Below are 26,251 nucleotides of genomic sequence, written 5' to 3'. Positions count from 1 at the left end.
GTCACCCTCCCCTAAGCAAATACTTGGACCAGACCCCAAACTGCATGTAGCAACATGACCAGTCAGTGACAGTGACATAATGTGGCACCTAGAGAACCAGACAGACAGACAATGAGGGATAGGAGGTGATAGATAAGGAGAGAAATGAAGAAACAATCACATATGTCCCACCAGTGAGAAGCCGGACACCTCTCAGCATGTGGCCATCCTTCAGTATGTTCAGCTGAGGAGAGTGTGAAGAATGTAATGGAGCTCATAGAATGAGGGCAGAGCAGTATAATCCCTTAAGAACCAACCTGGAGATTGTTGAGGATACTCTTCTTTCTGCCCTCATGCCATGAGCAGAGAGGCTACCATGACCTCAACAATAAACTTTCTGTGTGTGGCCACTGATGAGATGCAGGAAGGCTTTCCAACTGCAGTTTTAGGATGAAGTAGCAGGGACCAATGAACTCATCGTGTATTGAATGCAGGACTTTAGACGTCATAATTTATTGTCTAATGATTCCTGTAACAAACTTTCCAGTTATGAGCAAATTACCTTAATTTGTTTAATTCAATTCCATTTTATTTATTTTGCAACATTTCACAACAGAAATCATGCAAAAGCAATTTATAGATAAAACAAGTTGTTGTATGATGACAGTATGGATTAATATTTAACTTTTAGCTACTGAAATGAGGTAAAATGCCATAGGTTATGTGTCTGCATGTCAGAAACATGTCAGATGTGTTGTGCTATTTTTTAAATAAGGGGGCAATTGGTTGTGTTCTTATTTTTATATAATGTGTTCTTAGTCTGTTTAGAGAGCAGTTATTTATCTATTAATTTAATCCCAAAGAATTCCTTTCTTTATCTAATGAAAATATACTTCCTTCTATTTAAAATAACAAGACTGTACATATACAAAGTAATATTAAAAACAACAACCAACACTTTTATATAAACAATAACTTACAAAAAAGTAAAGCCCCACTTAGTAAATTAGTAAAATTGTACACAAAACATTGTAAAGATGATTGGTTTGCATTTGATTTGATTCATTTGATTAATTTTTCCTTCAATTTGCTCACAAATTAAAGGAACGATCAATACTGGCACAAAGTTTCGTTGAGAATAAAGTTTATGAATACATGTAAAATACTGCCTGTTAGTAGAGTTATCACTAAAGTAAGCATTATTATGACAAAAATTCTCTTGAATCATAGAAACAGTAGCGAGAAAACTCCCCCCTGTCCTTCTGCATCTCTTCACTGCCACTTCTGGATAACAAGTTGTATTAAATCAGCACATTTCATTAACTCTTTCTGAATGGCTTTGTTGCCTGACATTGTAAAAAATTTTAAGAACAGCTTTATTTGTATTTCAGCTGTGTTGAAATTTGAGCTCAAAAAGTGCAAGATAATAACACCAATTTGAAGCAATAAAGCAGCAAGATGATGATGATAGATGATAATGTCATAAATATAATAATTGGTGCATTATGTTATCATGTTATACATGACAGAGTATTAAAGCTGTTGTGTCAAAACCATAAACAAAGACTGGTGGGTTATTGTTTGAGTCACGCTCCGGACTTATCATGACTTCAGTGATTTTCCAACTTCTCTTCCGCCATGATTGGATTGATGTTTTTAAATGAAATTTAGTTTAGACAATGTAACAAGGTTCATATCCTTGTTACATTATACATATTTGATGGATATCTTTAGTTTTGTGATGACATTGTGTTAGCACGCAAAAAAACTTAACATGACACCTTTGATTATTACCTTGGTCTTCCGAGCTGTGTCTTCCCATTGATATTGGATTAGTAGAAAGGTGTTCACTTTGGTATGTTGTCAGTTCAGCATCTCTTGGTAAAGTTTGGTAAAGAAAGAAATACAAGTTTTAAATACTTTGTAACCCTTTTATTGTCACTTTTGGACACAAAGGGACTAGCAAAATATTGCCAGCTATCCTTTTGCAGTGGTAACCGATGCACCAGCCGCTTTAATCGGAGCTATAACGCTACGGTGTTCAGTTATCAGTAGCATGTACTGCATAAGGAGGTCAGAGGAGGGGAGGGGAATAGACAAAAGACTCCAAAGCATGGGACTGATTGTCCAGGCCAGCCTTGGATGTGCTGCTTTTCACATCCTTTCTTTCATACATTCCGTCTTTATTGTGATTTATGTCGCTCTTTGGCTATTTTTGTAGTGCTCTGAAAGTATTTGATAATGGTTAGAAAAACATCATGGTTATGTATTGAAATTTGTATTGAAATACTTTGTATTGCAGGTAGCTTCACCATCACTTTCCAAGCTGCTGGGAAAACGCTTCCTGGGACTGTTATATTACCAATTCAAAAGATACTTCATGTTCAAAAATGTTGCTTTCGGGGTTCCCTGCGTGATGAAAAAAGACGCAGCATGCTCCTGGCCAGCTTGTCAGTATGTGATGAGTTGGGAATGAAATTGGTTGCAAAATTTTGCTTTTGTCTCTGTTTGAGATGCTTCGTCTGCACATTTCGGGGAAAACAACTGTTATGAGATCACTTTCCACTGCTGTGAGAAAAGTTGCATGCTTGCCTTACTATTCAACAGACAATGGAAAATGATCCATGAAAGCGAATGCCTCTGGTTTGTCATAACAAATGGCTTGCAAAGCAATAAGACAAGTATGTATATTTAGAGTATATTCATAGTTACCTTTAGCTGTGTGCATGTACAGAACTTGTATTGTTCTGGTTATGTTTTTATATGGATGGAGATTTGTTTTTTTACAAAAATTTATAAATTTGTTTATGAATAGTGATGTGTAGATGGAATTTTTTAGAGAACAAAGGAGCAAAAGAAGTCTTTCAGTTTGCCTGCATACATGTATTACTGTACTAGAACCTGGTTTCTATCTGTAGTAACCCCTATTTCCACCTCCTCTACCCTTCGAGGTTATCCTCACTCTTCTTGTTTTCTGGGTATTCATTTCCTTTATATTTTTCTCTGTCACTCTGTGTGGTGGGATATTTTTGTGTAGTCTAGATAAGAAGGCCAGGGTGATCTCACGTCTTGCTACATCAGGCAGCAGAGTATTGAGAGGGCAGCTTTGTGTCCCTATGGCCCGCTGAGCCACATAAATCAAACACACGCACACACAAGGACAGAAAGAAAGAGATTAAAAAGATATCTGTGAGAGATTGACCACTCTGTTACCTTGTAAAACAGAATGGTCAAAAAACATACTACTATATATATATATATATATATATATATATATATATATATATATATATATATTTATTTTTTTTTTTTTTTTTTAGACCAGTATCAAAAATGCCTGTCTGAGACCTTGAATGAGTAAACCCTGACTTCAGGAGTGACATCCGTCCAAAATTTATGCCGTAACTGAACATAATTCTTGTGATCGACTTCAGGCCTTAACCTTAAAGTAATATTGAAAATGACAAGTCCACAAATTTTGCTCCCTCATAATTGCATGCCTCAAGGTTTATCACATCTAACAGAATCTCATCAGACAAAGCAATTTCTGTTTAACTGGATGTGCTCTATGTGGAGATTGCCACATCCACTAAATCGAGATTAGAATGAGATTTACAAATGAATATTGTTGATAAATGTTTTGTAATTTTTAATCCACAAGGTCAGTCCTTCCTATAAGCCTCCCTACACCATTCATCCCATTTTTCTCTTTATTTTTTATTTTTTTACATTTTTATATCAGAAACACCACTGCATGCATTTATTATCTGTCATCAGGCTTACATTACAAAGAGCATTTACAGTTAGTGTGTCCTCTTTTATAAAATTAGTTTTAAACCTTGTTGTAACCATTGTGCTTCAGCACCGAAACACCTCTGATTCCTTGTGAACATTTCCTCCACAATCATTTCTATTTTGGCAAGAATTTATTTTTTTATCCGTGACAACAAATGTTCTTTGTTGAGATATCATCCCACCCTCCCATTTTCATTTACCAAATCTGATGTAGCAAAGATTAGATTCCGTTGCCAAATGGTTTAGTTAATGATTTCATTCTAGTTCTTCACTGAGATATCAGACTCCACTGCCTCCTTTTCATTTACACTTCCAATGCTGCAGAAATTTCACTCTGGTGTCAAATAATTTCTTGTTTAGTAGATCAAACTGATGTCTGTTGCGATGGATAGAGTGGTGGCAGCTCTTTAAGTTGACAATGTTTTTCTGTGTGTTCATCCAACTTTGAAGTTGTGCTGTACTTATTATTCATATTTCATATTCATGTTAATTTGGTTTTCATGTGTTTTTTTTTTTGCTATCTCCTCGCTCTTCCTCTGTGTCATTAACAAACTTGACATTGTTATTGCGTATAAGGCATTATTCACAGCATAGAGAGAGTTTTATTAAAAAAATCTTGTCGGAGGAACTCTGAAAGAACCTTTTTTTTTACATGGTGTTGCTATCTAAATTACAGAATAAATAAAAACATTGCACATCCACATTGCAGAGGCTGTAATCTATTTTTCAGAATGTAAGAAAGTCATAATTGATTATATGAAACACTAATAATGACGATTATGATTTTTCCTTCTGTCAATATTGAGCTTTGTCATGTGTTCACAGAGCATTTACTGGATTCTTTTCAAAAAAGTTTTTTCCAATCAGAGCCCAGAACCATAGAATTTATTTTCTTATTTTATGTATTTAGTTTGCCAAATGGTTTTGAGATGATCATTGCCATAGCTTGAACATACTGTGAATTAAGAAGTGACTTGATGTAGACTATAGAGATCACTTTAGGTTTCCCTATAATAATTGGGATGTTCCAGCGAGGACGTAAGCAGCTTTAACAAGACCTCAAACAAATGTATCAATAAAGATCGGGCTTCTGGCTGTATTGACTTGAGTCTGTATTGAATGGAGTGTTTTTTGGGTTAATTGGCCACTTGACACCAAACCAACTGTAATGAGACATTCTGAAAATCTCAGTCACTTCTGACAGAGTCGCTGCTGGAAAAAGTGATTGTTATTAATTTTTCAAGGTGAGACAATGTCAACACTTTGAAGACGAAGTGATGACTAGGATTCAGATAGTTGGGTTTAGAAGAATAGAACAATATGTCTTCGTTTTGATTTAATCGATTTCACTTTGTGGAACAAAATACCTTTACTCATGTACTTTTTCTGGAATACTCAGTATTTATGTGACATGGATCTGTGCTTGATTACATTTAAGTATTAAATAGTTTCACTCAGTTGCATTTATGGGGCAGCTACAATTGCTAGTTAAGTATCAGATTAGAATTTTAAAAACCCACAATAAACATGTAAAACATAATCAGTTAAATTACCCTCCTGTAGATAAGATGAGTTGAATTAGCTCCTTCTCAGCCACACACTGCTCACATAATTTATCAGAAATAATGATCCAAACTGTTAATTTAATTTCACTTGCATGATGGGTGCTTTTAATCACCATTTTGATTAAGGACCTTAAAGTTTTTTTGTCTGCTTTCAAATCTTTGTTGCATCTATCTTTCCCTTATTTTCCATTGTTGTCTCCTACTTCATTGTTTTCAAGCTTAAAATGGCACCACACTTAAAAAACTTTCACTTTCACTTTTAGATGTAATTTTTTAGCACGTGCCTAAGGAAATTCATCCCCAACAGATGGGTTAGATGAAGCATCTCACTGTCAAATATCTCAACACCTAAGCAAACAAAACTGTGTCATTGTTTTCAATTAAAAATGAAATCTCAAACACAACAGAATTTCCACAAAGGCTGCAATATACCAAACAGACAAATGGATATCTATGATATAAGTGTCTCCCTTTTACAGGCTGGGTGCGGTAAGAGCAAATCCAATTGCTAGAAGTTAGTGTTTGCTTTGCTGAAAGCTTCAGAGTGGAAGACATATAATGTCATTACTGATTCAGTCAGCAGAGGGGGTTGTCAGGAAGGATCGAGGGAAGGCAGAGGAGGGGGTGTGCAAAGAAAAAAAAAAACTCTACTAAAATTAAAAAATGCCACAAAATGAAATAAAGATGAGTGCTCCACTGAGCCAGAGACTGAATATAAAAGACAATCCTGTGAAATATACATGGCTGGCAGCAGAGCTGAGCAGAATGCTAAGCTCCAAGCTCTACCTGTAACCCTCAATACAGGCCCTGATCCTGAGCCTGTTGATCACCTAAGAACATTTAGAGATCACACCAATGGCTGTGATCTGTCCAATGGAGATGTTTCCTCATCACCTAGGCAACAAGAGACAGGAAGACATGGAAGGGAAGAAACCATCTCCCATATTTAATAAGATTTGATGTTATTTTTCCCTGTCTGTAATGCTTTTATTATTGCAGATCGGCTTAGCGTGTGAAAGGTATTGATTGTGAGCCAGAGCACCAACTGGGACAAAAGGAAGCAGAGAGGGGAGGTGGGGGCTGTTAATGGCAGGTGATTTGTATTTGTTTAGAAAGAAAAAAACATGTTCTCTCCCTGCCATGTGAGTTGTTATTTTCCACCACTTTACTCAAACGAGGAGAGTGTGTTTATGTATTTGAATAAATCAAAGCAGTCGTACTTCACTCCCTGAAAGTCTACCTCTGGAAGACTTTTTTCTAACAAGACATGTCATGCAGACAATCTAACAGTAAGAGTAGGTGTATGGAGCATGTGATAATATAACCAATAAAAGATACATCTGTCTAGAAGAGGCAGCCTTAAAAGAAAGAAAAAAGAAAAGGAAGACATTTTTATTCTGTTATGGTCTAATGTTGCTTCCAAAATAATTCTGATAACGTTAACACTTTAATTCTACTTAATTAAGAGATGTGCATTGTCTTGCTTGTATTCAGCACCACTTAAACCTAATTTACTAAAGTGAGATGCTTAATTGTATTATCTTCTCCAGCAAATCTTGAAGAAAAATGCCCAGAAAGCAAAGATATATGGAGATGATGTGTGAGGGATTGTTTTTATGTTCCTATTCTAAGCCTTGCAGTGGGGAAACAGGACTAATGATTCTTCCTAACCGTAATACTGAGCAGTCAAGGTCAGCCCTCTTCTGACGTATCGTGGGCAAGGTGTCCTGAACGCTGAGGAGTACTGCTGGATTGAGTTTGTTGCAGGTGTTGTTTCCTGTGACTTTGCTGCAGAATTTATTACTGTTCTCCCTGAAGGAATACAAAAAGCTACAATCACAGAACAAGCAATTCATCCAGCGGTGCAGCTTCGAGGGAACCAGCAGCACTTATTCCACAAACCGATTTGTCACTGTTTCCCCAAGTTATGCAATGATTATTTCACACTTATGCTGATAAAGAACTAGAGGGGCAAGTTTTGTGAAACTTAGCAGGGCAGTTTTTGTGTTACCTTGGTGATGACAAATAAACCAACAAAGGTCACTGAATTCATACACTAAGGCTTGATTTTAAATTGATGAATTAAAGTGAAACAAATAAAGGATCCAAGATTTTTCAAGAGGAAGATACAGTCTAAACCTTAATGATAGTGTAATTCAGCTGGCAGCACCATTCAAATCCCCAGATAATAGGTAAACTAGTGTAGAAAGATATTCTTTCATGGTTCCAATCTCAACAAAGGGCAATTATCTCCCACATATGACCAGGAAAATGTTTTATCTATTTTGGATAACTTTCTCAAAATTAGTGCTTCCCTCAAAACACAGTCCTAACTAACTTCAGCCACAACAGCATCAGCCGTTATTTTGCGGACGACTGATTTTGAAGCCAGTAGTTTTACATTTGTTTTTGCTATCTTGGGTAGAAGTTCTGTTCATGGAATGGATCGACAAAGACCATGACAACAGGACTATTTACAGCTTCACAGAGTAGTGGCCACAAGAAGAAGGTCGTATGGAAAAAATACTTCAAAAAGTGTATGACCTGGTAAAAGTGCAACTGCGACCAGTAACCAGCTTTTTTCTGTCTGCATCCAACAAACTCATGTGACTGACCAGATATACTATCACAGATATTCCCAAAGATTCATGTAGCGTAGCTCTCTCCATTTTCCTCTTGTGAATGTCCACTTTGTTTTTTTTTTCCAATTTTTGAAACCACTGGACACCCACAAAGTTGAATGAAAACAACTTATTTACATATTACAGTTCGTAGAGGATACTGTCTTTGCAAATAATCTGCCTCCACCACATAATGCAGAGTTAACAATTCATGCTCATTTCACAAATATCTATGTGACCAGACGGGTATTGACTTTCTCTTAGAGATACTAATGTTGGTCAGTAAATGTGAGAAATTAACAAGTTGGCAGGAGTGGTTGCTACTGGCCCATTGAAGGCAGATAATTTGCTCTTCAGAGATTTGTCACCACGCTCATAAAAATGATAAGTTTTAGCTGCTGATAACATTACAGAACAGTCTTCAATCTGGACAAAACTTTGGTTTAACCTGTAATTTAATGACATTTGATAGCTGCAGTTTCATCTTAGATTCATTAACTGTTCTTGTATTGGCAGGTTTACAAGAAAAGAGAAACTACCATCTTCCACATGGTTTACTCTTATGCCAGTGTATGAATATGCATTTAATGCTAACTCCTATAAACCAAATAAGCAGGTTGTGTTTACACATCATTTCTGGAGTGGTTTTCTCACCTTGGTCTTGAAAGAGCGAAAAGAGCAGAGAAAGAAAGCCAGTGCAGACGAAGATGCAACCGTGGGGAAGGCTAAATGTTGACTGGCGGGGGGGAGAGTCAGGCTGTCTCACTTGCTTGGATCATTAATTTGTGTTCTAATTAGCAGGAATGCCACAGTTGGAATGTGACGCCTGCATAAGGACGATGGGAGTGTGTGAGTGTGTGTGTGTCTGTGACCTGCCCGGGCTCCAAGTCTCCTGGCTTGTTAGAAATGACAGATTGACGCTTTCCTGCACCCCCCACCCAACTCCTCTACCCAACCCACCCATCTGCTCTGGATAGATGCCAGATCTTTCGACCTGTCTTGTGTTTGTGCCATTTGGGTGTTTGTGTGTATGCATTTCAGTCAGTTCAGTTTTGTCATTATTTGACTGGTTGGACCAGCAGGGGAGAGTAAAACAATTCCAGTCATGCTTTAGTTTCATCCATCATTTTTGCTGCTGTGAATTCCAAGGCCAAACTGCCTTTTTGTCCTGTTTTGCCTTTTAAGTGCATATTGTTCGAACGAATGTTTCTGCCACACACAACCCGTCACAGACATCTTTCAGTTAATCATGTATTTTGCTCAAGATGGGGAATATTACAAGTCCTTGGATGTAAACAAAAGAGTGAGAGCTGAGCGAAAGATTAACTCTCATCCCTCTCAGTTCTATGAGAGAGCTGGAATTGACGGCGTAGGTCACTGTTCATTTCCTGTGTTTTCCCACTCATTGTGGATAAATCGCTTCAGCCAAGCTTTTCATCAGCTGTCCCCTGATTTTTAAAGACCCAGACGGTGCAGTGAGCCTTTGGCTCCGCAGGGCCTGAAAAAATTAATTTAGATAGTGCCAATATCCAATCTTCTAATACGTTTCTTTTGGATATATCTTTAAGGAAGAAACCAGAAAAATGTATCAGTGTTCCTATCCTTTGGTCAGTGACATCACATTTATTAAGGCTGTGTTTGTCTGCTCTGGGGTGTTTTCATTGTGTCTGTGTGTTACCTATTCCAGTGAAGCATCTAGCCCAGGGACAGAGGAGTGCTGGTCCTCACTGTAATTGAACCACAGATCCTGCCAGACTGTTTGTCACATGTCTCGCTCCGTCCAGAACCTTTTATCGTTGTTGAATCAACACAATCTGTGTGAATGAGAACAGGATAGTAATAAAAATGTAGCTCTCATAGATGGCAATACCACTTTTCTCTTCCCCCAAGTCTTATACTTCAGTTTCTCTTTACCACATAAAAACTTTTAGAGTTTGTCCTTTCTTTTGGCGGTGCAGGGAAATATGATTGTATTTGCTGCATTTTGCTACAAGAAAATAGCAATTTTGGCTCAGATTTTGCTGCAACATTTATCAAGAAATCCTCTTTGCCCCTTCTTTTCCCCATTGAACACCACTTCAATTTGTATATAATGATAGTGATGTATGTGATATGTGTGTTGGCTCACAAGACAGAATTTGGATTTGGAAGATATTTTCAAGGCAAGGTATATATATATTTGTTTAAGGTTTACGAATCCTTAACCATTTTCCTTTATGTATAAATGCAACCTATAACACTACTATATCCACAAAGTAAAGTAGATAAAGACAATCCACCTAAACAAATAACATGTAAATGTCTAACTTGGTTATGTATTTGCCTACTTACATAACTGCGAGTGTCAAAATTATGTCACCCTTTGCTCACAGTATCTGGTTTGGTCTCCTTGTGCAACAATAACTGCAAATAAACAACTGATGTCTAGAAACTGCTCAGCAGTCTTTCATTTCAGTTTGGAAGGATTTCAGTCCACTCCTCAGTGCAGAGCAGCTCCAACTCTGTGATGTTTGGGGCTTTCATCAAATGAACGGACTACATCAGATCCCGCCACATATCTGTTGCTGTAAGATCGGCACTTTGACACAGCCATCATAGAACATTAACTTTGTTCCTCTTTATGTCAATGTCTGTGTCAGTGTCAATGATAAAATTATTCATAGAGCGCATTAAAATCAATGGAAGCTGAACCAAAGTGCTGTCCAATAAAATTGAATAAACCAAGAACAGTAGGATAGCACTCCATGAAAAAGAGTAAAACACAATGGTAAGAAACAACAAAAATAAAGTGAAACCACCCAAGATCAATAAAGTAACATTCCATAAAAATCCAATAAAACACAAGCTAAAAACCCGCTGTACATTCGCTCAATGAGTGTTTTTATTTTGCTGTGATGAAGAAACTAAATCAATCAGCCATGCTCATTGCTGGTTTTTTAAGACAACAAATTGTTTGTCTTTCTAATTTCCAGATTTTGGCAGAATTTTAAGAGTAATTTACTTAAGCTGTGGCTGGAGTTTATTTCCACAAGAGCATTTTGAAGTTGATGGTTTGATTCTGATTTAAAATATTTCCAGAGTTGGCCTTCTGCAAGAAATTTTAATCTTTTTGTATGTACATCTGTCCATAAGGAGCACACTTTTGTTCTTTTGAGAACACAGTATATCCATTTGCATGTTTACGATCTGAACGGCGATAGTAACAAAGTAATGACCGGCAGGGCTCAACGTTGCATGAGAGATGACCTGAGCTGAACCAGATTGTCCAGTCTGCTATGAAGTAGAGAGCAGTTCAGCTGTAATATTTTTTGCCAAATGAAAAGGCGACAGCCACACAGCCAAAGGATATATGAGCCAACTTACACCATTAGATAGTATGACAGAAATAACCGCAGTGGACAAGATTGTATGTGAAAAGACACTCTGGTGTTTCTCTTTTCTGTCCACATATCTTCTTTGATATTGGACCTTGGAGTGTGAAACCAAGTTAAATGATGGAAAGCCACGATCTCGGGAGGAGGGCGAGTGAAGAGGACAGAAAGAGGGAGAGAGTGTGTGGACGAATATGTCGAACTGTTCTGGATGAGCAGAGACGTTGACAGCTTCTATCTGTTCTTTTTTGCCTGTCCTGGTCTCTGTTTCTCTCGTTCTCATTCCCCTTCAAAATATCATCACACTCCTGTACATCCCCAGATTGGATTTTAAATGAAGTCCACATTCACTAAGCAGTTGTTGAGTTGATTTGGTTTCTATCTACAGCATTTACTCACTCCCCATCACGTAGTTCATCCTGAGGAACAGAATGAGAGCAGGGCCGCTGGTCAGCACTCTGATTTTCTGCATCCAGATGGTAGATGTGAAAGATCCCAGTAAGGGGTCCCAATGCTGCGTCCTTGAAGCTGGTGATTTATACACTGGCAAAGGCATCCAAAAGGCAGCTGAGGAGAAAACTTACTATACATTGTGTGCCTGTATGTCTATGAGCTGCATTTGATCTTAATGTGCATTTTGTATCATATGTCAATAAGAATTCTTGTCAATTAAATCATTTTTGCAGAGTAAAGGCATTCTGGAGCAAATCTTGTGCTTTGTGTTCTAATATTAAACAATCACTATCACTTCAGTCTCAGCAGCAGATGTGTGTTTCTGTATGAGCATAACCTTGAAGTGAACAGGGGAATGTCGCTGTGCACTGCAGCCAGCATCTCTGAGGGGTTTTATTCACTTGCACCTCCCACTGTTTTCTCTCCAATTAACTCCACCATCGGTGGCAATAAAGGCGGTTTGCCCCATGCTGGAGAGCCATGTATCCCCCAACAGGCTTGAGCTTTGACCCCATTCAGTTCCACTCAGCTTAGGTCCCACACGTATCGAGAGCATCCTTTACAGCAGGGGAGGAACAGACATGGAAACATTTAGTCTTTTGATCTTTTCATCCAATTACATCCCAAAAGTCATCTGATTCCCAGACCAGAGAAGGAGTGACTGGGAGGTTTTCGAGTCTGGCAGCAAGATGAAAGGAAGTTAAGGAGGGAAAGAATAAAGCGTGAAAGAATAGAATGATGAAATGTGTAAGGACAAGATTTAAGAAAGAGTGGAAGAAACTAATGAAGGAAGTCAGCACAACTATGGGAGTGGGGACATGAACGTATAGATGGACAGTTGGAAGCTGAAATAGGGGTACAATAAAGGGATAAGTAATATACATACTTGTATGCTCTAGACATTAAAAAGGAAACAAGACGGTAAAAAGATAGGAAATGATGAGAGTCATCAAAAATTTAAACAAGAGCAGCTAAATTAAAGACTTCCTGAATACAGATTTGGATAAAGCTCAAATGTCAGACTGATGCAGAGACTGAGGGGGGAGTGTACATGTGCGCATTTATGCTTGTCCACTGTGTATCAGAGTCGCTCTGCAGTTAGATCCCAAAAGACCTAGTTGATGTTGGGGTTTCGGACACAGCTTCAAACAACGATGAGTGAAAACGAATGAATGCAGTTTGAAATTAAATGCAACTTGATGTAGGCAGCATGCCTGCAGGTGGTGGGCAAAAAAGAGAAGTCAATGAAATGGAAAAAGAACAGGTCTTTATTATGGTGAGTAACTTTGACATGCTTACGTTGCGCCCAGTGCCAGTCCATCCATCATCCAGCTCTCCTACTGATGAGCACTGGAAACAAATCTAAGGAACCCGAGCTTTATTTTGCCGCCTGGGTGACTTGTCTGAGTCGTCACAAGCCTGTGTCGCTGTATCCTTTCCCAACTGATGTCTCTCAGGCTCAGTTTCACCCGCTGGGAATCTCTGCCTCTCTTCTTACTGCTTCCCTCCCTATTCGTGATGCAGATCGTTTTTTCTCCCTGCCAGTACATCATGTTTATTTGATTTTTTATTTATCTCAAATGTTGCTGCTGTTTATATGTTTGCAGAGTGTGTGCGTATATGTGCTCAATAAGTTGCAAAACATAGAGGGCATCAATCACTGTCACTTATCTGCTCAACATGTAGTTCATGCCGACTGAGCCCTCCTCCAAACCTTTCCTGTTAAGTCTAACCTCAATGAATTTCCAACTCCTTCAATACATACATTTACAAGGGGTAAGAACGAGTGAGAGAAGAGGTGGGAGAGTTGGATGAGGACAAGCACTTTTGTGCTTTTGCAATCTGAGCCAAATATATGTTTACAAATTCACAAATGAGAAATCCAGAAGCACAGTGTCAGTTCTCATATTCTCTGAGCTCATGGCAGCCTGCCTTGTTCCGCGGCCCCTCCTGTAGCAGACTTCTGCAACAGTTATTTAGATGAATGATTAAAGTTAAAGCACAGCCAGCAAGAGTCTCACTATTCTTATTTAAGGAAGAATGGGCAAGCTGTCATCTCTTGATGCATTGCCTGCTATCCTGCATGCAAACAAGATAGACTCTCCACCGATGCTGCCCTACTCCACAGTGCCTCCCTTCATCTCACATATATGTCCCCAAAGACCTGCCTTTGTGATTGATCAGGTGCTACTGAGGCATCATTGAAGACATGTGGGTAGTCTTCCCACCCAGAGAACCAGACACTCCTGCATGCTGATCTGATGTGATCAGTGAGATAGGAGGACTACTGTTCACAGTTGATGTATGGCCACTGATTTCTCCTAAAAGGCTTTATAGATAAGGCATACAGTGGTTTGTATTAACGGCCTCCTTTGTCTAACTTTGGGCAAACTACATGATGAGATGTCAGGGAGAAGTTGGAAAAGCTGCTGTTGACTCACTACAGATTTCATATCATTTTATGTCCTTTCAAAGCCCAGCTTCATAAAAGTTTTGATGTTGTGTAAAATGGAAATTAAACAGACTTAGATGATTTGCAAGTGATTTCACACTGTATCTAAAGAGTAATAGCACTGAAACAAGTTCTAAAGTTAAACCAAAACAACTAATTGCTGGTTTTTTTATATACATATTTTGAGTTTGATACAAAAAACCCATTTCAGTTGAGACTGAACAAAACAAAAGACTGAAAAGTTTGAGTCATGCTATGAGGGGGAAAAAAAGGAAACTGGTGGAACATCTCACAACAGATTAGAGTAGAGGTTTTCAAAGTGAGGTGAGTCTCCCCAGGGGGGCTCCACATTGTTACAGAGGAGACTCAATGAATTTAAATGAGGGAATATTAAATTAGTTATCAAAAAAATAACTGAAGTGTTTGTGATTTGGTTGAAAAGCTCATACATTAATTGTGGGGGAATTTAACAGTTATTCCTATCTTGGCACACTTGCTTTGTGTGTATGGGATTAAACTACATAACCGTGATCCTATAGGCATCCAGGAATTGAATTGTTTGAAAATCTCCTAATTAGAGTAAGTGCCAACAGGTCACTAACATGATGGCGTGTAAAGAGAGTATACCAGAGAATGTGAGTCCTTGAGCAGTAAAGACGTTGTGGTCCAGAGAATATCCTTTGCAGGGAAGATTTTTGCTTTGTTCAGCAAGACAATGCAGACCAACATTCTGCAAAAATCACAGCCTCATGGCTTTGTTGTCAAAGTGCTAAACTCCAGACATGCCACCATTTAGATAATGTAAATAAAAAAAATATGACAGCAACCCAACTACTGAACAGTTGAAATCTTCTATCAAAAGTGAACCAGTTGGTCTCCTTAGTTGCCAAACCCTTCTAAAGTTGTTGAAAAATTGGGTTATGCAACACGAAAAGGCAATACGAGCATCAAATTTAAACATTAGCTTGTATTTTAGTTCAGTATCTCAGTTTCAACATTAGAATTTTATTCTTGTACGCTTTTAAATTTTGTTACGAACTTGGCTCAGGTTAGCAACCAAAAAATTGCTAGGAGAATCCCACAGATAAATTCAGAAACTCAATTTGCGTTCATTTTCAATAACAAAACCACCTGAGATGGGATATGGAAATGAAGTACATCCATACTATACTGCATGAATGGATGGTTGTAAGTGTGTGCGTGTGGAATGTTGTATAAAAAAGCCCACAACACACTAACAAACTGTTTGAAATGTAGAAAAAGAAGAGCTCCCAAGAGAGAGACCAAGAGATCAGATTAAGCTGGTTTTAAAAATCTTTAATGAAATACCATCTTCTCATTAACTGACCAATTATTACTTTTTCTTCAAACTTCAAACTTCGACTTATGTATGAGAATGTTTTTGTGCGTATCAAATTTAATTGTCTGAAAAACATATTTCTAAATGCTCAAGCTGATGAAATAAAAATAAAAAAAATTGTTAGAATAAAGTCTCTTCTGTCGATTGATTTTTCTTTGGTATGTGTCATTTAAAAGTAATCGTCTGACATAATATAAGAAAAAATGCCAACGCTGATTTGGCTGTGGCACCAAAACTCCCACAGATGATGCTTGGCTCTGATGTCCATTGTGTTGATAATACTGTATGCTTATTTGGCATTGGTAAGTGTGTAGTCTCATGTGTTAATATCTTACATAGCTCCATAATCCCTCTGCATTGTATAAAAGATGGTGTTACAAGAGCAGAATATTGTTTTTTAGGGCAGTTAATCTTCAGGAGTACACATCTTTTATCTTGTCCAGGAGGAATAGTATTAAAGGAAAGAAGGAAAAACAGTCCTTCTGTCATATCTGCAGCTTTTGACCGATTGGACTGGTTTAGAATATGGTAAAAAAAAAAAAGAGAGAAGGTGCTTTTCAAAAACATGGATCCTAATGAGTAATCATCAAATGGATTACGAGCCGGCTGTTGCCTTATATTTAGCACACAGATTTGATAGCTTTATTATTCTCACATAAATGCAATGGATTTTTCCCCTGAAAAATCAAAAGATTCTTTTTAATGCAGGTTTGCATTTGAGGGGCTGTTTCAGGATGTTCTCCTTATGTCTTATTAATGTGGTCAATTTGTTCTTTAAGTAGGAAAAGATAACATGAGTCTTAGCATGAGTATTAGCAATACAATTCCTGTATTCTAGATATAATCCTGTATACTAAGAAAAAAACTTTTTTATAATTTGAATTATATATAATATAATTTTAATTGAATTTTTATAATTTTCTTAAAGATTAATATTTATCTAAAAATATGGACAGTGCTTATTTGACCACTGATTTACTGTCTGACATTACTTTCCTTCAACTGCAAAACTAGTTGAAGCTGAATTCTATGGTTTTTGGCTTAATGGCATGTTCACAGTTGCAGTGAGCATTGCAGAGGTAGACTGGTTCAATGCATAATGGAAATATTCTTCTAATCAGTAAAACATCAAGGTATTTTTGGCATAATGCAGATTTTGTCTTCTTTGCAAACTGCACTGATGATATCATAGATGGTGTTAACTTGAGCCAAAAGTCATTTGTGTGATTTCGACCAACCTCATTTCGGCCTCTGGATTTCTATTGCAGACTTTATGCCAAGACAAATTCCTTGGCTAAACTTGTCATACATTTAGATGTTTGTTAAGCTTGAACGACTATGTCAAACATTTCCAGAGACTTTGTAATGCAGCAGTTGTTTAATTCAAGATATTAGTGAATGAAAAATAAGACCCAGTAGTGTGGTCTAAGAGGCTTTTTGGGGTTTGAGTTATGGTTGGCCAGACTACTTGCTGCTTATATGTTTCTCTTTCTGTCAAGATTGCCATCTCTATGAATCAAACAATGTAAAGCAGCGTACACAAAGGCATAACTATCTTATATGTAAGTAATGTGGCTTCACTGAAGCCTGCATGGACAACTAATTTATTACCATTTCTAGTATATTTGCCAGTGTTATTCCTATTTTCCAAATACTATACAGAAAAATCTTCCAGAACAACTACATTGCTGAAACAAGCTGTAAATATATAGTCTGCTGTGAGTCAAGTCGTCTGTTTGATGGTGTCGCATACTGGGTGGCATTCACACATCAAGTGAATAAAAATGCAGCATCATGTAAATATATATGCACAAGCATAGTTTATTGACTCATACCTCCATCTTACATGTCTAAATTAAGTTTTTAGACATGTAATTTATAAGAGACTTGAAATTCAACAACGTGCTAGAGCGCAAAGCTGGGTCTTGTTAATGTAGATCTACTTCTAAATGCATTGCAAAATTCACACAAGGTCACACGAGTAGAGGGATATGATGCATTGTGTTGGGCAGCGTCCACTTTAGCCATCGTCTACAGAGGCTCGCTGCTGAGTCATTAAAATAAAAAGCAAAACACTAGAGAGACGAGACTGAGCTAAAGCTGAGACATAAATAAAAACTTGTCAGAACAGTTGCACATTTTAATTTGTTTGCTGTTTGATTTTCTTTGGAAGTGCTGGGGATTTCTGAATTTGTCTCTCCTTTAAAACACCTTCAGTATTTTTCACATATTACACGTAAGCCAGCACGTCATAGCCTCATATATCTCTTCTATTTAGACGTCAGTTGGAAGAGTAAAGTATCTTTTTATTCTGTCTTTTTTGTTGTATGTTGTATCTGTGCTCCAGCCACATGTTCTTTCAAGATAAACTTTCTCTCATTGTCACCTAAATACAAATAATTTTGTCTTAATAGGGAATATCCCCTTTTATAACTGAAATTGTTTCACAACTCAGCTGTTCTTCTTGAAACAATATTACAGATATTACTTCTCAAGAAACCTCTGATTATTCTCTTTTGGCTGAAGTGGTTCTCATTTTTGTCTTATTGCAGTCATAATCTCTCTGTGTGTCGTATATATATTGTCTTTTTACCTTTTCTCTCTTTCTTTGCACTTTCGCCTCATATTGTCTTACAGACCTCTCTGCTTTCTCTACACTCGTTCTCTTATTCGTTTTTCTTTTTCTCCCTTGCTGTGTTATCTGCCTCAGCTCCATTTCCTTGCTCCCTGATACTCCCTGACTCAGTAGCTTTCATTTTCATGATAATCCAGCGACACCATTGGACTGCGAAATCACTTTTACTTTTTCTTCTTGGGCCCCCCACCCCCCTTCCTATGTCTGTCTCTCATGCTCACTTTCTCAATTTTCCCCCCACTGGTTTATCTTTTTTCCTCCTGGCTTTCTTTTGCTTTTTGTAATTAAATGTCATTTTCAGCTTTCCCAATTTTTTTTCTTTTTTGAGGGGGGGGGGGATAACAGTGAAAAGTTCCTTTTTTTATTTCATGATTATTGTCAAAGCAGAGTGAAGTTATTGCTGGTAGAGACTTTAAGCCCAACAAAGACAGCATCTTTGTATTGCCTAGTACTAGTGCCTAGTATTTTAATGTGGTTGTTTTTTTCCACTGTTCAAATTTTGATCTGACAACCAATAAAAATTGGCAGTTAGACCATCTTTATGGCATGTATTAGGTTAGGGCCAATCTCTTTTATTATAAGTTGTTTGTTCATAGCTTTGCATCTTTTTAGATAGGCAGTGTATCAAATTTTATTAGATTAATATAATGTAAAACATAAGAAAAGCTATGAACAATATTCAATGTGGTTTAGTTGTTCTTGTGACAGATACCAGATATACCTAATAAGGTCACTATAAACAGTAATATAGATTTGATTTATTGAATTGATGAATCCCTGTTGATTACCAATAATAACATGCAGCTGAGCATATGAAATCCACATTCACAGAGGATGACCATATGACCTGAAACATGGGAGATGGACTCTGGGAACCAGACCTTGTCTAAACTGGTTCCCAGAGTCCTTAGGTGCTATCATATAACAGATCCTGGGTGATCTAAATACAAGCAGATAGTGCTAAATACAGATGTGATCAGTTTCAGAGATGCTCTAAACAGTTGTGATCACAATCTTGTCACTGTCTGACCTCAAATCCATCCTGGGCCACAGTGAGGGACCACTCACTGCTCTGACGTGACTCCATGCAAGCCGCAGAAATTGCATATGGATATTTTCATGGACATACAGTTTCTGGTCAAATAGAAAACGTGTATTCTATGAAAGGAAGTGTCCAAACTTTGAAAGAAAATATCTTGCCTGTCTTAACTGTCCATTTCAGCAGCAGCTGTAAAAACACCACCAAAGCTCCAATGTGTCCTGTCGCCTTCAGTTACCTTCAGCTACCAGTTACCAGGTTTTACTGCCACGCGTGAAAAAATGTTCTCAGTGCTGTCCAGCTGTGATCAGAACAACCATAATACATGACAATGCTGTGATTACTTTCCAAAGCAGCTGGATTCTTGTATGATTTGTGAGTTCATGAGAGACCCCATGTTGCCAGATTTCATGATGTGCTTGGGAACAGTGGGTCAAAGTATCCACAATTGCACCTGTGAGCAAGTTTTAAGAGTGACTGAATTCCCCGATAGGACCTTCAAAGGATGTTGACTTATATACACTCAGGTTTCACTTATACCAGAATTGGCGGGTATCTCTTCCCTGAAAGAGAGGCAAACAGCAACAACGAATGCTTTTCATAGTAGAAAAATTGTTTTCATGCTATTCCCATCCGGGTTTAGTAGGAGTATGATTTCATGAACAGGCTCTACTCGAATTGATTTATTAGTCCGATTGACTTGGTTTCACTCCTCACCGCTGGTTATAGACAGATGGTCCATCTAATCACCTACCATGTATTTTTTTGCTGCAGAATAACTGCCCCTCTCCAAACACTGGGTCTGGATTAGCTGACTGCACATAGAAGTGATGATGACCTTGAAGGGAGGACGTTATAAGTTGGTTTAGTAATTCAGTCTTTATATTTGCAAAACTGTTAGATGTGCATTAGATCAATCTAAGCACATTTATTCCTTTGTGAAACCAGTCTCAGGAGGGACATTTCAGGTCTTGGTCTTACAAACACATAAAAAAAGACTTCAGAAATCTGGAGGGATTTTCTATCAGTTAAAGTCTCAGATTCAGCCAATGAAAGTTGCTTTGGGTGTTTACAGAACAAGAAACAATATGGTCTATGTGTGGCATCACTGAAGCACCACAGTGTGGACACACTGGTCTCATCACAGGGACTGCGAAAGCCATCTGCTATGAAAACAGCTGGACCACCCTGGAAATAGGGATGTGTATTAAAAGAAGAATGTGTGCAGCTACTATTCTTTACCTGATGCTGAGCTGAGCTGAGTATCAGCAGCAGAGCTGAGCTGCCTGTAACAATGAATTCATGTCTTTGAACAGAGCAGGTAACACAGTGGGGATAATAAGAATTTTCTTTCTTGTTGAAAAGTATTTGCAAAGTATAACTCTACATTGTGGACTGAACGATGGTTAGCATCGTCGCCTCACAGCAAGAGGGTTCCAAGTTTAATTTCCAGCTGGGGTCTTTCTGTGTGAAGTATTTGAAATTCTCAGTTCTTTTGCCTTTTCTGTCACTTTTGCACACATTTCCGATTTCCGTTTGAAACTCTTCGGGCATTTATGGTATCTTTGCTTACTTTCCTTTTGTTTTACATCTATGTTGCTACTGGATTACCTCACATCTTCAGTCTTTCAGTCATTTCTCTCCTTGAATATATACAACCAGGATTTCATTATTAATTTGACAGATAGTCTTAATACTTACACATTATTGGTATTTTTCTTTGTGTTCAGTATTTCTTCATGACCCTTGACTGTTTATAGTTGCTGTCATTTTACTCACCCTTGATAACTGTGCTTGTCTGGCTACTTGGTCTTTGAGGTATTTGAGGTACTGACCTTCATCTCATTCATAGTTAGATTAAAGAGTTAAAGTTAACATTAAAGGCATGGTATTTTAAGGACTTTCCAAAGCATACAGGTTGTGGCAAGACAGTTTTTATTGTCATCTCCAATGGTATAAACCACAGTAAGATGACTGTCTTTATTTTGTTGATGTTTGATGTTTTTACTGGTACAGAATCTCTTTTTTTTATTTGCCTCCTTTAGAGATGTTGGAGGACCAATGAAGACAACAGGAGCTACAAATGAAAACTGATGTACCTTCACTTTTACAACATCTTATCGCCACTTAGAGTGCCATGACTGCTGAAAAGTGCGCTAAACCTCTGGAAAGAGAAATATAGTCAATAGATTCAGGGCTTGTGGTTTGCATTGCAGTGAGAGTGGAACTGTACATTTGACTCTTCTCTGTGACAGCAGATCAATGCAGCCTGGAGCACAGACAGAAATGAATTGATTGTCTCCAATAAAACTCCAATTAAACAAAGGAACAAGATTCAGGGAGAGCTCTGAGACAAGCAGCTCTCATCTTCACGTCAGTCCTTTAGGGGGTGGGAGTCGGATGTGGGTTGGGGAGCCCCTGAGTGTTGTTCATTTCCTCTGAATTCTTTTGCTATCAAGGAGGTGTGGAAGTTACAGATGAATGTTAGAGTGAGCAAACTGCAGATAGGGGATCAGATATCTGTTAGAGAAAGAGTACAAAAGACAGTAAGAGCAGAGACAGAAGTGCAACAATTGATCCAAAGCATCCTTAATGATGAAACGGGAGCTTAACTGTGGTGACATGTAATACGTATCAAGTTTCAGCAGTCAACTGTAGAGCTCATTTGAACTCATTTGATAAATTAGTATCTCTTTACCTTACTCAACCCCTCTCTATTTGCAGGAAAGGGAGTCCTGTCACTTTTGTGTCTATATCTTAGCTGCACTTGTAATGTCCTCATTGAACAATCCCGACATTTCATTCTTGCATGTACATCTGGGTACATTATAGGTCCTCCATCTAGGAAGATACTAAGTATGCTTTTTGCCCATATGGAGCTCTATCGAAATTAAGTTAAAAGATGATTCATGTTCCCCTTTCCTAGAAAATGCACAAGATCTCCTTACTCTCTCCTCTCATTCCTTTACTTCTTCACTAATAACATTTTCTTCACTATATCCCTCTATCTCCCAAGCTCTGTAATCTGATTGTTCTTTCTCCGATTGTGCTGTTATTGAGTTGTCTGCATCATACATATGTATAAGTCCACAACAATACTTTTTCCACCTTCTGCTGTTATTTCCTCCAGCATTCAGCCAAACAGGAATATCTACTCTAATGCTATGTTAACACATGTAAAGCTTCCCTTCATAGGGTAGTTTACAGATAACCATCAGAGAGGACTCATCCTATCCACTCAAGCTTTTATTAACATTTACCTTTAAATCATGTCTAATGGGTTTGAGGGCTCGAGTTGGACTGTGTTTTCCTCTACAAAGTTGCCAGAGTAAAAAATTTTGTCATTATAACATTTTGGAGACTACTAAAAAACAACCTCAATGTTTTGTGTCATGGCATTAAGTGAAAATTGAAGTAAAAAGCAAACTCATCAGAATGGAGAACTTTGTTGTACAAGGAATCACAAAGTGGAAAAAAACAAAGACTCTCACTGGTTTCCTTGACAAATTTCATTTGACAAACCACTACCAACCCTTAAGCCTTGCTTGTCTGGCCGTCTCCATATGGTTCAGAACATCGCTGTACATTTTTTTTAATGCTTATGCTTATGCCTATGCATTTAGCAGATGCTTTTATACAAATGAATATATAACAAGCTATGTAAAAAAAGCTAACAATAAACTACATAGAAGCCTTTTCCCCCATTTTAGGCTCACTCCACTGGTTGTCCATATATTTTAGGATCCATTTTAGAATGATCTTATTTGCTTTTAAATCCTTAAATGCTCTTGCACCACCCTATCTTTTTGTGCTGCTACACCTTTATATACCCTCCTGCTCAGTAAAGTGTTTAGAAGTAAACATAAGCTCAGAAAGGACTGTGTCTCTTCTGTCAGTTTTTAAATCCCTCCCAAAAAACAATTTCTTCTCCTTGGCTTTCAGCACCCTGTAAATTTTTGACATTACCTAATTTTTTTAACCTATATGTTAGTATGTTTTACTGCTTTTATTGTATGGGAGCTTATGTAACTTATGTTTTATGACTTTTAATTCATTTCTTTCCATTACTTTCTTCTGCACACATTGGTTTGTTTTAAAAGTGCTTTATAAGTAAAGTTAAATGGGATTAGATTTGTTGTTTAAAAAGTGACAAATTCATGCAGGATAAGAGCCCCGACAAGGTACCAGGGTTAGAGCAGAAGCAGCTTAGCAACTTTAAGAATTTTAATGTTCTGTTGTTTTCCAAACTGTAATTACTTCAAATACCCCTGTGAACATTTTTAATCAGTTCATGGTCTCATTTAGTCATTACCAAACAGTTTTTAAACACTATGCCCTATTTTCACAAATAGACTAAATGTATTGATTTTTGTGAAAGAAGTTTTATTGAAGTTATAACAGGGTTAAAGTGCCACAACTACTATCTCAGCAGAGTGTGCAGCCACTGATGACTTCTGTGTCACTATCATCTGACAGTGCCTATGTGCACAATATATTTCTAAATAAGACAATGTTTTGATTATGATATGAGCATGAGTTGCAGTTAGGATATTCCATTCATATTCCTGTTTACATGTTACAAAGCATTTTGAGTAATGACTCATGCCTACATTACATTCCCCATGCACAAGAGCAATATTTGTGCCCATCCTAAGCTTTTATTACATACATCTTATTTCAAACAAAGAGCATTACCAATGCCAGTGACATCTGAGCCTGCTGCAAATCTGACAGTCTCACTGAATTACATATTTGTTAGACATAGGCAGCCCCAGACAAAGTGACAGGGTTCAGATAACAAATAGATGTGCTCAAGCACATAAAAAAGTGTTTTTGTCTTCATATGTCCCCTTTCAACTTTAAGTTCAATTCAATTTTATTCATACTGTGCAAAATCAAAACAAATGTCATCTCAGGGCACTTCCAACTTGAGCCTACAAAATATAGATAACAAACTTATGTCATTGTGGCTACAAGCATCTATTACATACAGTTTATGAATTCCTGATTTAGTTCAAGGGATAATTGTCCTGTTGTAAAAGCCTTCTCAGTTTCACTTCTTGACTGGCTGGATGACATTTACAGCTATCAAGCTCTGAAATTCCCAATTGACAATTCCAAATGGCAGTTCTTGGCCTGTCTTATAAGTACCAATGAGCCAATTAAGGCCTGGCAAGTAAATTAAACAAAAAAAAGAAACGGTTCATATTTTGGGTGCCCTTAGTCAGTCCTGCTGTTATAAAGTTCCCACAAATCAATAAGGACACAGAAGACCACGTCTTTTTTTATTGCACAAAGAAAAAGTTTTTTTCTTTACTTTGAACCATGTGAATATATCCTAGTCAACCCAAAAACAAAAGTGTGAGCCCGCAAATTAATCTAATAAAGGATCTTTGCTGACACCTTTGTCATAAATTTTCTTTAAACTTCAACTAACAAGAAAATATGTCCTTTGCCAACACTCTACAAAATGTGTGCATACAAATAAGTTTCTGTCAAAAGTAAGCTTTAAGCCTCAATGTGCTATAAGAGTGCCTGGTGTTTGGTTGTTTGGTTGTTTGCCTGCGTGCACCTGTGTGCATTTAGCTCCGTCACCTCTTCATCATCCCGACAGTACCCCTCTGGCCATCACTCCTTAAGTTACTTTTCACTTATTGTAACTTAACTGAATAGCGTCTGACAATGAAGAAAAGCATGAGGCTTTATTTCTCAAATCGTCAATCTTTTGCTGGACGCAGCAGCCTGAAATGACCTTATAGCAAACATTTGCTGTTTCAAAAAGTCCATAGTTTATGGATTTCATGTCAGGAGAAAATATCTGATATTTCTTCTAACAAACACTCACCCTTTGAATGGATTTACTGTCAAGTACAAAAAATTTCATATTTATGCTAATGGAAAGTCCATCTATTTATTGGTTTCTGTTGGCATTTTATTACTTTCGTGCCACAGACGAAGAGGCCCTTCCTCCATACTCATCTTTTTTCCTTCAATCGATGTTTCTAAAGATGCTGACTGTGAACAGCTGCTTTCCCCCTCCTCTTTAGACTGACTCAAAACAACTTCAGACCCCACCATGAAATATTTTTTTTAGCTTCATACAGTCCACAATGAAGGTTAAGTTGAGATTCATGTTGTGATCCTATTTCTGAGAGCGGTTAAAGATTATGATGATCGTGCCAGTTTGAGCTCTGTGCCATACACCAGAGAAATGATTAGGACTGCACCAGCAGAGTGTTAGCCTGACAGATGGCAACACATGGAGCTAGCTGACAGCACTGCTGACAGCGCATTCACAGGAAGTCCCCATATTGCATGCACTGTGCACACTGTTTGTTGCCGTATATATTCTGATGTTTTTCTGCCATCAACTGAAGCTTATTCCTGCCAGTCAATGCCAGTGTCAGCTCATATCACACAGTCACCAGCTTAAAATTGCAAGACCTGTGCATAGGCCCTCTGTCGTGGCACCAAGGGGAAAAGTGGTGTGTTAAAAAGCTGCTGTGGGACATTATCCCAGTCACTTGTGATTTATCAAAACCTCTCTCTTTGGCAATTAGTTCTTCCAGTGGTCAATAAACTTTCAGTTATTTTCCCTCCAATCAATCTGCATAGAAATCAGCTCCCCAGCTGTGTTAATGAATGGCCAGCAGAAATGGAGATACTTTAATTGAATGACTGAATACATTAGATGCTGTATTGAGTGCTATAATTTTACTTCTATGAATAGCAATATGTGGGAGTTATTAGGTATAGTGATTGATGAAAGTTGAATTTAGTGTTGGCAAAAACCTAACGGTTACACTGTCCTGGATAAGAATGATTGAAGACAGAAACTTTCCTTGCATGACAACACACAAATCTATGATCCTATAGTCGGGTTGAAATACTTTTTAGTCTTTGTGTGTTGTCGGATATGTGGTTGTTTATCACCTAGGAAAATTGTTTCAAACTCCAAACCCCTCTCAATCGTTGTAAAAC

General features: G+C 37.7%; 1 protein-coding gene across 1 annotated transcript in view; it reads left to right on the top strand.

The window, feature by feature from the left end:
- Nucleotides 1-26,251, top strand: part of LOC140304119 (neurexophilin-2) — a 42,122-nt gene that overhangs the window by 13,871 nt on the left and 2,000 nt on the right. The gene's annotated exons all lie outside the window — the stretch shown is intronic.

The sequence above is a fragment of the Leuresthes tenuis genome, unplaced genomic scaffold (assembly GCF_036924035.1).
Source record: "Leuresthes tenuis unplaced genomic scaffold, fLeuTen1.0.hap1 SCAF_3, whole genome shotgun sequence".
Classification (NCBI taxonomy): domain Eukaryota; kingdom Metazoa; phylum Chordata; class Actinopteri; order Atheriniformes; family Atherinopsidae; genus Leuresthes; species Leuresthes tenuis.
The sequence above is the reverse complement of the archived record's forward strand: the minus strand, read 5'-3'. Positions and strand labels throughout refer to the sequence as shown.